The sequence below is a fragment of the Oncorhynchus gorbuscha genome, linkage group LG04 (assembly GCF_021184085.1).
Source record: "Oncorhynchus gorbuscha isolate QuinsamMale2020 ecotype Even-year linkage group LG04, OgorEven_v1.0, whole genome shotgun sequence".
NCBI classification, from domain to species: Eukaryota; Metazoa; Chordata; class Actinopteri; order Salmoniformes; family Salmonidae; genus Oncorhynchus; species Oncorhynchus gorbuscha.
In genome coordinates this window covers 51,621,883-51,637,909 of record NC_060176.1, presented here as the reverse complement: position 1 = coordinate 51,637,909, position 16,027 = coordinate 51,621,883, and positions in this window count along the sequence as shown.

Sequence of the window (16,027 nt, the reverse complement as noted above, 5' to 3'; positions counted from 1 at the left end):
CTCTCTCTCTCTCTCTCTCTCTCTCTCTCTCTCTCTCTCTCCCTCTCTCTCTCTCTCTCTCTCTCTCTCTCTCTCTCTGTGTGTTCCTCTCTGCTCATATTCCTACATTACACATACACCTGCTTTGTCTGTCTGTATGTATGTCTGTGTTCCGTTCTCCGGGGGATCAGGAAGCTGCCTGGAGACCAGACCATCTGCAGCCTGGAACCTCACTATACCTCTGATCTGATCCCTCCATCTGGAAGAGAGCGAGAGGGAGGAGAGGGAGACGTCTGTGAATGAGCCTGTCTCATTGTCTCAGAACCATGATGACTGTCATGAGATGCTGTGTTGCATCCTTGCAAGAATCAACTCAACCCACACCTCCATCAGGTGTGTTGCCTAACCTACACCTGTGTAACAACCCTGCCTCTGACTTATTTTTTATAAGTCTGCAACAAGCTCTCACAGTCTCACTTCAGAATCCGACGTTTGTCCATAAACGTCAAATTTAGAAAGTTAAGTTTAGCATTATTTCCAAATGTTTAAGGTAAGGGTTAAGGTTTGGGATAGGTTTCAACCAAAAACAACGCAACTGTTACGTAAGGGTTAAAGGTATACTTAATGATTTTGTCAATGAAGCCCTTTATCTACTTCCAAGCGGCAGGTAGCTTAAGAGTTAGAGCGTTGGGACATTAACTTGAAGGTTGATTGTTCGAATCATGAGCCGGCAAGGCAGTTAACCCCCACAATAACTGGGGCTGATACATCTGATGTCGATTAAGGCAGCCCCCAGCACCTCTGTGATTCACTCACCATTGCCCCTAGAGGCTGGTTTTGAAATCATCTCCCGACGTCCTGGCTACCTGGAGCAACTTGGCTGGTGTGTGTATACAGTGGGGTCTGAAATGATTGACACCCTTGATAAAGATGAGGAAAAATTACTGTTTTATAAATAATTCAAATACTGAACTATACTGAACAAAATATAAACGCAACATGCAACAATTTCAAGGATTTTGCTGAGTTACAGTTCATATAAGGAAGTCAATCAATTTAAATAAATTCATTAGGCCCTAATCTATGGATTTCACGGCTTGGCAGGGGCGCAGCCATATGGCCGACCAACTGGGGAGTCAGGCCCAGCCAATCAGAATGAGTTTTTTGTTCAGTGTATATTGTATACTGAAAGAAATTGGGAAATTATATAATGTTATACTTATACAATTGCTCAGAGAAAGAGATTTCGTTATTGACACCCCTTTTTTCAATACCTTTCAATACCTCACCTTGCAAGGATAACGGCACTGAGCCTTTTTCTAAAATGTTTTATGAGTTGGAGAACATATTGGTAGGTGTCTTAGACCATTCCTCCATACAGAATCCTTCCAGATCCTTGATATCCTTTATCTGTACTTAAGGATGTGTGAGACAGACACACAGCTGCCCTGACAAACAGACACACAAACATTCATCTAATCCGACCACTAACTGCATGATCCTCCTCTGCCTTATTACATTCCTCAGCTGTTCCACTCAGTGTGTGAGTATGGTCTGGATGAGGACACAGGTTTTGTTGTTTTCAAGTGGCACAGTGCTGCTTTTATTAGTAATATGTACAGTATACTCATGGTATACATCGTTCAACGAAATGCTTACTTGCAGGTTCCTTCTCGACAAGGCAACAACATTATGAAATCTTTAAAAAAATAAGAATACGAACACAATGTGAACATATACATATATATATATATATATATATATATATATATATATATATATATATATATATATATATATATATATATATATATATATATATATATATATATATTGTAGCATAAATATAATATAGGAAGGAACTATTTATAGTACAATATTTACATGTGTATTGAGGAAGGGGTGGGGATGGGGGACAAGTGTGAGTCTGGTAGCAACAGTTGTGATGTGTGCTAAGATGCAGAGAATCAGAGCAGGTGGTCAGTCCATTTCAAGTGTTCAGCAGCCTGATGGCTTGTAGATAGAAACTCATGCTCCGATACTGCCTGCCCGATTGTAAGAGAGAGAACAGCTCGTGGCTGGATTGTGTGGGGACCTTGATGATGCTGCGTGCCCTCCTCAGGCACCATTTCGAGTAGATGTCCTGGATGGGTGAAAGCACGGTCACAGTGATGTGCTGGGCCATCTTCGCCACCTGCTAGAGGGCCTTGCGGTCTTGGATGATGCAATTCCCGTACCAGGCCATGATGCAACCGGTCAGGACGCTCAGAATGGTGCAGCGGTAGTGTCATGCAGGTGATAGAGGACCCAAAAGCGACTTAACAGAAACAGAGTTTATTCAAGTCCAAACAGGGAATAACAGAAATCCTCTAGTCTGTAGAGGGGAATGACAAGAGAAGCGGCCACAGACTGCAGGTCGCTTCGGGTAGGCGCAGGCCGTAGTAGACAGAGACACCTGCTCACACGCAGCATCTGATGAAGGCAAAAAACACGACAGGACAGGGCGAAACACAATCACAGCATGGTGAATACAAAACAAGGAACCGACGGGACAGGAACGGAACACAAAGGAATAAATAGGGACTCTAATCAGGGGAAAGGATCGGGAACAGGTGTGGGAAGACTAAATGATGATTAGGGGAATAGGAACAGCTGGGAGCAGGAACGGAACGATAGAGAGAGAGAGAGAGAGGGAGGGGGAGAGAGAGGGATAGAAAAAGGGAACGAACCTAATAAGACCAGCAGGGGAAACGAACAGAAGGAAAAGCAAAATGACAAGATGATATAAGACAAAACATGACAGTACCCCCACTCACCGAGCGCCTCCTGGCGCTCTCGAGGAGGAACACTGGCGGCAACGGAGGAAATCATAGATCAAACGGTCCAGCACGTCCCGAGAAAGAACCCAACTCCTCTCCTCAGGACCGTAACGAAAAACGATAAAAAGGGAAACTAGGGTACTACTCTAAAAAAAAAAAAAACGAGAACTAGGGACAGACTGAGACACAGCAAGGGCAGGGACAAGAACAGGAGAGATGCGATGGCAGGGAACAGACTGAGACCCAGCAAGACCAGGAGCAGAAGCAGAAAAAAATTACCAGACTTCTTCTGCGCGCAGTCTGAACACGCAGCCACGAAACGGCGCGTGTCACGCTCCTGAGTCGGCCACCAAAAGCGCTGGCGAATAGACGCAAGAGTGCCTCGAACACCGGGATGACCAGCTAACTTGGCAGAGTGAGCCCACTGAAGAACAGCCAGACGAGTGGAAACAGGAACGAAAAGGAGGTTACTAGGACAAGCGCGGCGACGCAGTGTGCGTGAGTGCTTGCTTAACCTGTCTTTCAATTCCCCAGACTGTCAACCCGACAACACGCCCATAAGGAAGAATCCCCTCGAGATCAGTAGAAGCCACAGAAGAACTAAACAGACGGGATAAGGCATCAGGCTTGGTGTTCTTGCTACCCGGACGGTAAGAAATCACAAACTCGAAACGAGCGAAAAACAACGCCCAACGAGCTTGACGGGCATTAAGTCGTTTGGCAGAACGGATGTACTCAAGGTTCTTATGGTCTGTCCAAACGACAAAAGGAACGGTCGCCCCCTCCAACCACTGTCGCCATTCGCCTAGGGCTAAGCGGATGGCGAGCAGTTCACGGTTACCCACATCATAGTTGCGCTCAGATGGCGACAGGCGATGAGAAAAATAAGCGCAAGGATGAACCTTATCGTCAGACTGGAAGCGCTGGGATAGAATGGCTCCCACGCCTACCTCTGAAGCGTCAACCTCGACAATGAATTGTCTAGTGACGTCAGGAGTAACGAGGATAGGAGCGGACGTAAAACGTTCTTTTAGAAGATCAAAAGCTCCCTGGGCGGAACCGGACCACTTAAAACACGTCTTGACAGAAGTAAGAGCTGTGAGAGGGGCAGCAACTTGACCGAAATTACGAATGAAACGCCGATAGAAATTAGCGAAACCTAAAAAGCGCTGCAACTCGACACGTGACCTTGGAACGGGCCAATCACTGACAGCTTGGACCTTAGCGGAATCCATCTGAATGCCTTCAGCGGAAATAACGGAACCGAGAAAAGTAACGGAGGAGACATGAAAAGAGCACTTCTCAGCCTTTACGTAGAGACAATTCTCTAAAAGGCGCTGTAGAACACGTCGAACGTGCTGAACATGAATCTCGAGTGACGGAGAAAAAATCAGGATATCGTCAAGATAGACAAAAACAAAAATGTTCAGCATGTCTCTCAGAACATCATTAACTAATGCCTGAAAAACAGCTGGCGCATTGGCGAGACCGAACGGCAGAACCCGGTACTCAAAATGCCCTAACGGAGTGTTAAACGCCGTTTTCCACTCGTCCCCCTCTCTGATGCGCACGAGATGGTAAGCGTTACGAAGGTCCAACTTAGTAAAGCACCTGGCTCCCTGCAGAATCTCGAAGGCTGATGACATAAGGGGAAGCGGATAACGATTCTTAACCGTTATGTCATTCAGCCCTCGATAATCCACGCAGGGGCGCAGAGTACCGTCCTTCTTCTTAACAAAAAGAACCCCGCCCCGGCCGGAGAAGAAGAAGGCACTATGGTACCGGCGTCAAGAGACACAGACAAATAATCCTCGAGAGCCTTACGTTCGGGAGCCGACAGAGAGTATAGTCTACCTCGAGGAGGAGTGGTCCCCGGAAGGAGATCAATACTACAATCATACGACCGGTGAGGAGGAAGGGAGTTGGCTCGGGACCGACTGAAGACCGTGCGCAGATCATGATATTCCTCCGGCACTCCTGTCAAATCGCCAGGTTCCTCCTGAGAAGTAGGGACAGAAGAAACGGGAGGGATGGCAGACATTAAACACTTCACATGACAAGAAACGTTCCAGGATAGGATAGAATTACTAGACCAATTAATAGAAGGATTATGACATACTAGCCAGGGATGACCCAAAACAACAGGTGTAAACGGTGAACGGAAAATCAAAAAGAAATAGTCTCACTGTGGTTACCAGATACTGTGAGGGTTAAAGGTAGTGTCTCAAATTTGATACTGGGAAGATGACTACCATCTAAGGCAAACATGGGCGTAGGCTTGTCTAACGGTCTGAAAGGAATGTTATGTTTCCGAACCCATGCTTCGTCCATGAAACAACCCTCAGCCCCAGAGTCAATCAAGGCACTGCATGTAGCACCCGAACCGGTCCAGCATAGATGGACCGACATAGTAGTACAAGATCTAGATGAAGAGACCTGAGTAGTAGCGCTCACCAGTAGCCCTCCGCTTACTGATGGGCTCTGGCCTCTTACTGGACATGAATTAACAAAATGTCCAGCAACTCCGCAATAGAGGCACAGGCGGTTGGTGATCCTCCGTTCCCTCTCCTTAGTCGAGATGCGAATCCCTCCCAGCTGCATGGGCTCAGTCTCAAAGCCAGAGGAGGGAGATGGTTGTGATGCGGAGCAGGGAAACACCGTTGATGCGAGCTCTCTTCCACGAGCCCGGTGACGAAGATCTACCCGTCGTTCTATGCGGATGGCGAGAGCAATCAAAGAGTCCACATCTGAAGGAACCTCCCGGGAGAGAATCTCATCCTTAACCACTGCGTGGAGTCCCTCCAGAAAACGAGCGAGCAGCGCCGGCTCGTTCCACTCACTAGAGGCAGCAAGAGTGCGAAACTCAATAGAATAATCCGTTATGGACCGTTCACCTTGGCATAATGAAGCCAGGGCCCTAGAAGCCTCCCTACCAAAAACTGAACGGTCAAAAACCCGAATCATCTCCTCTTTAAAGTTCTGGAACTTGTTAGAGCAATCAGCCCTTGCCTCCCAGATAGCTGTGCCCCATTCTCGAGCCCGGCCAGTAAGGAGTGAAATGACGTAAGCAACCCGAGCTCTCTCTCTAGAGTATGTGTTGGGTTGGAGAGAGAACACAATCTCACACTGCGTGAGAAAGGAGCGGCACTCAGTGGGCTGCCCGGAGTAGCAAGGTGGGTTATTAACCCTAGGTTCTGGAGACTCGGCAGGCCAGGAAGTAACAGGTGGCACGAGACGTAGACTCTGGAACTGTCCAGTGAGGTCGGAAACCTGAGCGGCCAGGTTCTCCACGGCATGGCGAGCAGCAGACAATTCCTGCTCGTGTCTGCCGAGCATAGCTCCTTGGATCTTGACGGCAGTGTAACGAGCGTCTGAAGTCGCTGGGTCCATTCCTTGGTCGGTTCCTTCTGTCATGCAGGTGATAGAGGACCCAAAAGCGACTTAACAGAAACAGAGTTTATTCAAGTCCAAACAGGGAATAACAGAAATCCTCTAGTCTGTAGAGGGGAATGACAAGAGAAGCGGCCACAGACTGCAGGTCGCTTCGGGTAGGCGCAGGCCGTAGTAGACAGAGACACCTGCTCACACGCAGCATCTGATGAAGGCAAAAAACACGACAGGACAGGGCGAAACACAATCACAGCATGGTGAATACAAAACAAGGAACCGACGGGACAGGAACGGAACACAAAGGAATAAATAGGGACTCTAATCAGGGGAAAGGATCGGGAACAGGTGTGGGAAGACTAAATGATGATTAGGGGAATAGGAACAGCTGGGAGCAGGAACGGAACGATAGAGAGAGGAGAGAGAGGGAGGGGGAGAGAGAGGGATAGAAAAAGGGAACGAACCTAATAAGACCAGCAGGGGGAAACGAACAGAAGGAAAAGCAAAATGACAAGATGATATAAGACAAAACATGACAGGTAGTATTTGGAGAGGACCCGGAGTCTCCTTAGGAAGCAGATTTGATTTGATTTATTAGTATCCCCATTAGCCGACAGCTAGTCTTTCTGGGGTCCGGTCCGACATATAACGAAAAAGACATTACAGACAGAAGACTCTACATTTTACAGTGCATTGCAAAATTATTAATCCCCTTGGCATATTTTCCTATTTTTTTGCACTACAACCTTTAATTTAAATGTATTTGATATGGATTTCATGTAATGCACATACACATAATAGTCCAAATTGGTGAAGTGAGATGAAAAAAAGAACTTTTTTCAAAACAATTATAATAATAAAAAACAGAAAAGTGGTGCGTGCATATGTATTCACCCCCTTTGCTATAAAGCCCCTAAATACGATCTGGTGCAACCAATTACCTTCAGAAGTCACATAATTAGTTAAATAAATTCCACATGTGTGCAATCTAAGTGTCACATGATCTGTCACATGATGTCAGTATATATACACCTGTTCTGAAAGGCCCCAGAGTCTCCAACACCACTAAGCAAAGGGGCACCACCAAGCAAGCGGCACCATGAAGACCAAGGAGCTCTCCAAACAGGTCAGGGACAAAGTTGTGGGGAAGTACAGATCAAGGTTGGGTTATATGAAAATATCTGAAACTTTAAACATTCCACTGGCGCAACACCATTCATTTAATTCTGACCAGTTTCCCAGTCCCTGCCGATGGAAAAACACACTCAAGTTTTCAGTTTTTTTGTCTTATTTCTTGTTTGTTTCCCAATAAAAAATATTTTGCATCTTCAAAGGGGTAGGCATGTTGTGTAAATCAAATGATACAAATCACCCCCCAAAATCTATTTTAATTTCAGGGTGTAAGGTAGCAAAATAGGAAAAATGCCAAGGGGGTGAATATGTTCGCAAGCCACTGTACATACATTTAAAAACATTAACATGTAGCCAGTGTGTGTGTGTACATCAATTAGTTACACATACATGTCAGTATGCAAACAGTTTGGATTTTCCAACACATTGTTTCTTATAAGGTCAGTCTTTCCTCAACTCTTAGCCAAACGTTTAAGTGGCATCATTAGCTGTGGTTGCTGATATGTATATGGTTGAATCATCAGCATACATGGACACATATGCTTTATTTAATGCCAGTGGCAGGTCATTGGTAAAAATAGGAAAGAGTAGAGGGCCTGCGGTACACCACACTTGTTTGATATTAGCGAAACTTCCATTAAAGAAAATATATTAGATAGATAGCTCTGAATCCACTATATGGCAGATGTTGAAAAGCCATAACACATATGTGTCACGAATCCCGTTTCCTGAGTCTGTTTTTTGCCTGTGTTCTGTCCTGGAGTGTTTTTTCCGGCGTCCTGGAACGCACCCTGTCTGGTTGCCGGGCAATGTAGCCAGTTGGGAGTTCTGATTACCCGCACCTGTATCCCATCAGCTATCTGCACACCTGGTCCTGTTCATCATCTCTCCTCTTCATAAGCCCGGACCTGACATCCATTCCCTGCCGGATCGTTAGCCATGAACAGTATGTTGTGCCATAGCATCAGCCTCAAGTTGGATAGTATTTGTTTTGGTGTTTTTTACGTATTGCTTGCCTTAAACTTACCTCTGTTTGTTCTGTCTTCAGTTACTCACCCGGATCATTTACCCCATTCCCGCCTGGTCGTCGGATGATTCCGCTACCCCATTGGATTCACCTATTTACTCCCATCAACTCACCACCGCTGCCCGCTACGCCACCTGGATATATCTACCCATTCACATTCACTTGTAAATAAATACTCACCTTCTTCCTACTCTCCTTGTCCTGGTCTGCTTCTGGGTTCGATTTTGAAAGAACGTGACAATATGTTTTCTCAACAACAGGTTATGGTCAATAATATCAAAGGCTGCACTGATGCTGTTGCGCCTTTATGACAAGAGTGGAGAATCTCTAAAACAATGGGTTAAAGTTATGTATTGTAACTCTAGGTGTAAAATAGTAAATATGGCTACATCTCAGAGTATTACATTGTCAAGTGGAGAAAAACAAGGTTGTCCATGATCAGCTTATCTATTTATTAAGGCCATCGAAATGTTGGCTATTAAAATTACATTGAACAATAATATCAAGGGTCTAGAAGTCCAGGGCTTAAAATCAAAGGTGTCATTTTATGCTTATGATTCACATTTTCTTTTAAATCCACAATTTAGATCCCTCCAGCATCATAGAGGATCCAGATCATTTATCTAAGTGTACTGTTATGTATTGGATCACAAAAAAATACAACTTTTACATTACCGTGTAGTTTGTAAAATATACTGTGTCCAAATATACTGTGTCCACAAAATGTATATCGGTTCAGAACTTTTGTGAAACAGCACAAGTTGAAAAATATATGGCAAATACAAATCTAAACTGGATGGTTTTCAGAGGTAGATGGGAGGGGTTGAGGGTCACTGAAGGATGGGACTAAAAACAGATAAAAGATATCTATTGTCAAATATACTGTGTCTGTATGTATAAGTTGGAATGGAAACCTGATTTTGTTGTCCATTAGTTTAGTTGAATTAGGGGAGGGGTGGTAGGGTTAGGGGAAAATATATTTAAAAATATTTTTTAAAGTGTTGGTGTTATTGGTCCATGACAAGCCCTCAGTGATGTGGATGCCAAGGCACGTACAACTTGTGACTCTCTACTACAGTCCCATTGATGTGGATTGGTGCATGTTCCCTCCACTTCCCAAAGTCAAAAATCAACTCTATCAGAACTGAGGATAAGACCCAGATGCAGACAGCTAGTCACATATTAATACTGACCCGAACAAGGGGCAGGCAAAAGACAGGTCAAAGGCAGGCAGAGGTACGTAATCCAGGGCAGAGTCAATAAGGTACAGAACAGCAGACAGGCTCGGGGTCAGGACAGGCAGAGGTTCGTAAACGTGTCAGAGTCAGGCAGGTACAGAACGGCCGGCAGGCTCGGGGTCAGGGCAGGCAGAATGGTCAGAACTGGGGAAACTAGGAAACAGAACTTGAGAAAGCAGAGAGACAGGAAAACACGCAGGTAAGACCTGGCAAGACAAGAAGAACTGGCAACAAACCAACAGAGAACACAGGTATAAATACACAGGGGATAATGAGGCAGATGGGTGACACCTGAAGGTGTGTCAAAGACAGATGAAACAGGTCATGGTGTGACAAACTCCTTTGTTTTGTTGACCTTGACAGAGAGGTTCTTGTCATGACACAACAATGCCAGTTCACAGACCTCCTTCCTAGGGTTCCCCTGTGTTAAGAGTAATATGACTGTAAGTCGCTTTGGATAAAAGTGTCTGCTAAATGGCATATATTATATATTATTAAGAGTAAGTGTGGAGGAGGTGTTGTTGCCAACCCTCACAGACTATGGCCTGTAGTCTGCCGATCAAGAAGTCTCAGATCCAGTTGCAGAGAGGGGTGTCCAGACCCACAGCTTTTGGGGTCAAGCTTGGAAGGAACAATAGTGTTGAATGCTTAACTGTAGTCAATTAACAGCATTCTCACATAGGTGTTCTTCTTGTCCAAATTTGTTGCGGCTGTGTGAATAGCAATGGAAATAGAATCTTAAGTGGATCTGCTGGAGCGGTAGGCAAATTGGAGTGGGTCCAGTGTGCCTGGGATACTGCCCTTTATGTGGGCTATGACCAGACTCTCGAAGCACTTCATGATGACAGAGGTCAGCATGACGGGCAATAGTCATTTGGGCATGTCACCTTGTTTTTCTTGGGCACTGGGACGATGGTGGTGTCCTTATTAATGCAGCTGGGCAGCCTGGGACAGGGGTAGGTTTAAGATGTCACAGAAGACACCCATCATCACACACTCTGAGGATGCGGCCAGGGGGCCGGGACCAGAGATGAACTCACTCAGGTAGTGCCTTTTTTCAATGCTGAATTGAACTTAATTGAGAAAACAGAAAGGTGTCAATGTTTTTTCGTAAACATTCTTTCTGAATGTAAAAGTAATCCAAGTAATCATCTAGTTTTTTTTTAAGTATCTGTAATCGGATTACAATATTTTTGCTTGTAACATAAATGATTACAGTTGCATTTTTTTGTAATCAGATTACATGTAATCAGTTACTCCCCCACCCTGTTTGTCTATCGGCTGCCTGTTTCAGGTGTTGTAGATGCAAGGCCTAAATGAGAGGAAAAGAAGAGGAGGAGAGGAAAAAGAGAGGAGGAGAAGAGGAAAAGAAGACATTGAGGAGGGTGAGGTGAGGACAAGATTGCTCCAGAGAGTGAAAGGGAGGTGGAATAGGATAATTAGGGATGGAGAAGGAGAGTAATGTGGAATAGGAGCTGTGTTGTCTTCCCTGCCAGGGGGCCGGGACCAGCGATTAAGGAAGCTCTTTGTATGGCTGGGAGAGGCACAGCTCTGCTCTGCTCTGCTATTGGTCCAGAATAATGTAGGAACCAATCAGAGACAAGATATGTGTGTCACATCCTCCCCAACCATCTTACACATTCCTCAACAATGTGATTTACATATCTATCTCATCTATCTCTCTTTTTTCTCTACCTCCAGTTCCTCTTACACTTTCTTTCTCTTTCTGTCTCACCTGATGAGTGTTATCTAGACACACAGTCCAGTCTGATAGCTGAGTGTAACCTAAGGTACTGAGCGGTAGGCACATGTGAGGTACGGTGAGTATGTAAGGTAAGATAGGTGGTAAAGTAAGATGTACTGTAAGAGACAGAGATATCCAAGTGAAACACACCATTATAGGGTTGAGTTACCTACTAACCTCACAACACAGAGACACATGTTGTCATAGGGAGCTTTATCATTGACTCTCATCAGGTCACATCAGATACCTGTGACTATCGTACTCTGACCACCCCTGTGTGTGTTTGTGTGTGTGTGTGTGTAGCTCAGCGTTCTGCTGTCCTGTGATTTTATGACCCCTCACACCCAAACACAAACCCAGGCCTGGTAATGGCCCCTTGTGTGTGTGTATGTGTGTGTGTGGTGGGGGGAGGGGGGGTTGTGTGGGGTTCTTTGCTATTTAGCACAATAATAGCTGCTGTCAGTTCCCAGGTGAGTCCCAGGGCTAGGAGTCCCGAGACTGTGGTCTTATTCTGTTCCAATCCTACTCGGCCAGGTAAATGAAAATGACATTTAAACTGTTTGTATCTCTTATCATCCATGTACCAGTAGACAAAAGAATATGTCTGTGAGGCTGTATTTACTCAGGAAGGGCCTGGCTAATGGCTGGCTCACTGTGTCTCCGTGACCCCTGCTCTGGATAGATTTTGGGGTCAGACTGGAGCAACAATAGCTACTTACACAGGTCACAGGTGTTCCCTGACCTGGTTTTAAAAACTGAGACATACAGTTGAAGTTGGAAGTTTACATACACTAGGTTGGAGTTATTAAAACTTGTTTTTCAACCACTCCACACATTTCTTGTTAACAAACTATAGTTTTGGCAAATGAAATAAATCATTCTCTCTACTATTATTCTAACATTTCACATTCTTAAATTAAAGTGGTGATCCTAACTGACCTAAGACAGGGAATTCTTACTCTGATTAAATGTCAGGAATTGTACAAAACTGACTTTAAATGTATTTGGCTAAGGTGTATGTAAACTTCCGAGTTCAACTGTACAGTATCAGTCAAAAGTTTGTACACACCTAATTATTCAAGGGTTTTTCTTTATTTGTACTATTTTCTACATTGTAATAACAGATATGGAATCATGTAGTAACCATAGAAGTCTTAAACAAATCCAAATATATTTAATATTTGGCATTCTTCAAAGTAGCCACCCTTTGCCTTGATGACAGCTTTGCACACTCTTGGCATTCTCTCAACCAGCTTCATGAGGTAGTCACCTGGAATGCATTTCAATTAACAGGTTTGCCTTGTTAAAGGTTCATTTCCATTTCTTTCCTTAATGCATTTGAGCCAATCAGTTGTGTTGTGAAAAGATAGGGGTGGTATACAGAAGATAGCCCTATTTGGTAAAAGGCCAAGTCCATATTATGGCAAGAACAGCTCAAATAAGCAAAGAGAAACGACAGCCCATCATTACTTTAAGACATGAATGTCAGTCAATCCGGAAAATGCCAAGTACTTTAAAAGTTTCTTCAAGTGCAGTTGCAAAAAACATCAAGCGCTATGATGAAACTGGCTCTCGCGAGGACCACCACAGGAAAGGAAGACCCAGAGTTACTTCTGCTGCAGAGGATACGTTCTTTAGAGTTAATTGCACCTCAGCTTGTAGCCCAAATAAATGCTTCAACGAGTTCAAGTAACAGACATATCTCAACATCATCTGTTCCAAGGAGACTGTGGGAATCAGGCTTTCATGGTTGAATTGCTACTAAGAAACCACTACTAAAGGACACCAATAATAAGAAGAGACTTGCTTGGGCCAAGAAACATGTGCAATGGTCATTAGACTGGTGGAAATCTTTCGTTTGATCTGATGAGTCCAAATTTGAGAATTTTGATTACAACCGTCATGTCTTTGTGAGATGCAGAGTAGGTGAATGGATGATCTCGGCATGTGTGGTTCCCACCGTGAAGCATGGAAGAGGAGGTGTGATGGTGTGGGGGTGCTTTGCTGGTGACACTGTCAGTGATTTATTTAGAATTCAAGGCACACTTAACCAGCATGGATACCACAGCATTCTGCAGCTACAGGGCAATGACCCAAAACACACAAGAAGGAGAGTGATGGAGTGCTGCATCAGATGACCTTACATCCACAATCACCTGACCTCAACCCAATTGAGATGGTTTGGGATGAGTTCGACCACAGAGTGAAGGAAAAGCAGCAAACATGTGCTCAGCATATGTGGGAACTCCTTCAAGACTGTTGGAAAAGCATTCCTCATGAAGCTGGTCGAGAGAATGCCAAGAGTATGAAATGGTGCCGAAGAGGATGGCTGACGTTTTACATGCTCCTAACCAACTGTGTTATTTTGTGAGTTTTTTTGCACTGTTTGTAATTTATTTTTTAAACTTATTTTGTACATAATGTTGCTGCTACCGTCTCTTATGACCGAAAATAACTTCTGGACATCAGAACAGCGATTATTCACCTGGAACTGGAATTAGCTTTTTCTTTTGACGAGTCCAACGAGAAAGATATACTGCTTTCCCGGGAACAGGCCCAAATCCACATCATTTGCGTGAAGAAAAGACGGAGATAAGGGAGCGGAGGTCGGGCCTTCTGAGAATTCGTAGGCGAGTGAGTAAACTCCCACTGCCATCCGTTCTATTGGCCAACGTGCAATCATTGGGAAATAAAAATTGATGACCTACGATTACCCTACCAACGGGACATTAAAAACTGTAAAATCATATGTTTCACTGAGTCGTGGCTGAACCACGACACTGATAATATAGGGCTGGTGGGATTTTCCATGCACCGGCAGAACAGCGAAGCCACGTCTGGTAAGATGAGGGTTATGGGGGGGGGTCTATTTGTCAATAACAGCTGGTGCGCGATGTCTAATTTAAAGTCTAATTTAGATAAGGTAGAGTATCTTATGATAAGCTGTAGACCTCACTATCTACCTAGAGAGTTTTCATCTAGTTTTCATCTAGTCATAGCCTTCTATTTACCACCACAAACCGATGCTGGCACTAAGACTGCACTACACCAACTCCAAAAAGGCTATAAGCAAACAATAAAATGCTTTTCCAGAAGCGGCGCTCCTAGTGGCCGGACTGGAATATGTTCCAGGATTCATCCAATGGCATTGAGGAGTATACCACCTCAGTCATCGGCATCATCAATAAGTGCATCGACGACGTCTTCCCCACAGTGACCGTACATACATATTCCAACCAGAAGCCATGGATTACAGGCAACATCCGCATCAAGCTAAAGGCTAGAGCTGCCACTTTCAAGGAGCAGGACAGTAATATGGAAGCTTATCCGAAATCTCGCTATGCCCTCAGACGAACCATTAAACAAGCAAAGCGTCAATACAGGATTATGATTGAATTCTACCTTTTTATTTATTTTTTATTTAACCTTTATTTAACCAGGTAGGCTAGTTGAGAACAAGTTCTCATTTGCAACTGCGACCTGGCCAAGATAAAGCATAGCAGTGTGAACAGACAACACAGAGTTACACATGGAGTAAACAATTAACAAGTCAATAACACAGTATAAAAAAAGGGGAGTCTATATACATTGTGTGCAAAAGGCATGAGGTAGGCGAATAATTACAATTTTGCAGATTAACACTGGAGTGATAAATGATCAGATGGTCATGTACAGGTAGAGATATTGGTGTGCAAAAGAGCAGAAAAGTAAATAAATAAAAACAGTATGGGGATGAGGTAGGTAAAAATGGGTGGGCTATTTACCGATAGACTATGTACAGCTGCAGCGATCGGTTAGCTGCTCAGATAGCAGATGTTTGAAGTTGGTGAGGGAGATAAAAGTCTCCAACTTCAGCGATTTTTGCAATTCATTGGATGTGGGCTTGCAAACTATTATGGACTACAAATAGAAACCCAGACGTGAGCTGCCCAGTGACGCAAGCCAACCAGATGAGCTAAATACCTTTTATGCTCACTTCGAGGCAAGCAACACTGAAGCATGCACGAGAGAACCAGCTGTTCTGGACAACATTGACAGAGCCGCGGGGCCAGACGGATTACCAGGACGTTACTCAAAGTATGCGCGGACCAACTGGCAAGTGTCTCCATATTGAGTCTGTAATACATGTTTACATGTTTACATGTATTACTACATGTTTCAAGCAGACCGCCATAGTCCCTGTGTCCTAGGAAGTGAAGGTAACCTGCCTAAATTATTACTGCCCCATAGCACTTACGTCGGTAGCCATGAAGTGCTTTGAAAGGCTGGTCATCGCTCACATCAACAGCATCCTCCCGGAAACCCGAGATCCCCTCCAATTCGCCTACCGACCCAACAGATCCACAGATGACGCAATCTCAATCGCACTCCACTCTGCCCTTTCTCACCTGGACAAAAGGAACACCTATGTAAGAATGCTGTTCATTGACGACAGCTCAGCATTCAACACCATAGTGCCCCAGAAGCTCATCACTAAGCTAATGACCCTGGGACAAACACCTCCCTCTGCAACTGGATCCTGTACTTCCTGATGGTCCACCCCCAGGTGGTAAGGGTAGGCAACAACACTTCTACCATGCTTATCCTCAACACTGGGGACTCTCAGGGGTGTGTACTTAGTCCCCTCCTGTACTCCCCATTCACCCACGACTGAGTGGCCAAACACAACTCCAACAACGTCATTAAGTTTGCTGACGACACA